This window comes from Otolemur garnettii, unplaced genomic scaffold (genome assembly GCF_000181295.1).
Source record: "Otolemur garnettii isolate 467f Iridium unplaced genomic scaffold, OtoGar3 scaffold00034, whole genome shotgun sequence".
Lineage (NCBI taxonomy): Eukaryota > Metazoa > Chordata > Mammalia > Primates > Galagidae > Otolemur > Otolemur garnettii.
Genome location: NW_003852429.1, coordinates 574,328 through 575,062, shown reverse-complemented (window position 1 = coordinate 575,062; position 735 = coordinate 574,328).

The window sequence follows — 735 nt, the reverse complement described above, 5'->3', positions numbered from 1 at the left end:
TTTATTAATAGTCCTTTGCAAAAATTACATAAAACATCCAGGCTCTTGGAAAGGAAGAGTGGCAGGCGTGGTCCAGGAAGGCTGGCTAGACCAGTTATGTACTGCCAGATCTTATCAAGATATGATATAGAAACAGCCGAAACAGCAGAACAGCCATCTGCAGAGGAAAGAGAATCCTCAGACAACAAACATACCTGAAAAGCACAGTGTGGGATGAGATGACACGACAGAGCCAAAGTGTTCTGTAATATTTACTTTACTTGAACTTTAACAGGGACCTGGAGGAGGGATTGACCTCAGAAGGGCTGCAGTTTAATTTTTGAAACTATAGATAATAGAGGTTATTTGGTTTAGAAATACAAAAGCAATGTATTCTTGCTCAGTGGATAGGGCGCTGGCCCCCCATCCCGAGGATGGCGGATTCAAAACCAGCCCCTGCCAAACTGCAACAACAACAAAAAGCAATGGATTCTTTCATATAATCTGATACATCAATAATATAGTGCGAATGGGATAATTACTTTTGTTAATAGTAGGTTGAAGTAAAACTGTGAATGGGATGTGAGAAGACTATGTTGCAAAAATGCTGAATGACGGGTGAATATTCTTCCTGGGAGAGAAATTTGGAATGGAGATATAGGTATGTGGATTATCAATGTATATGTGAGAAATAAGGCATCAGGCATAAATGAAATCATCCAAGGTGAAAGGTTATAGATTTAAACTTGAAAAAGG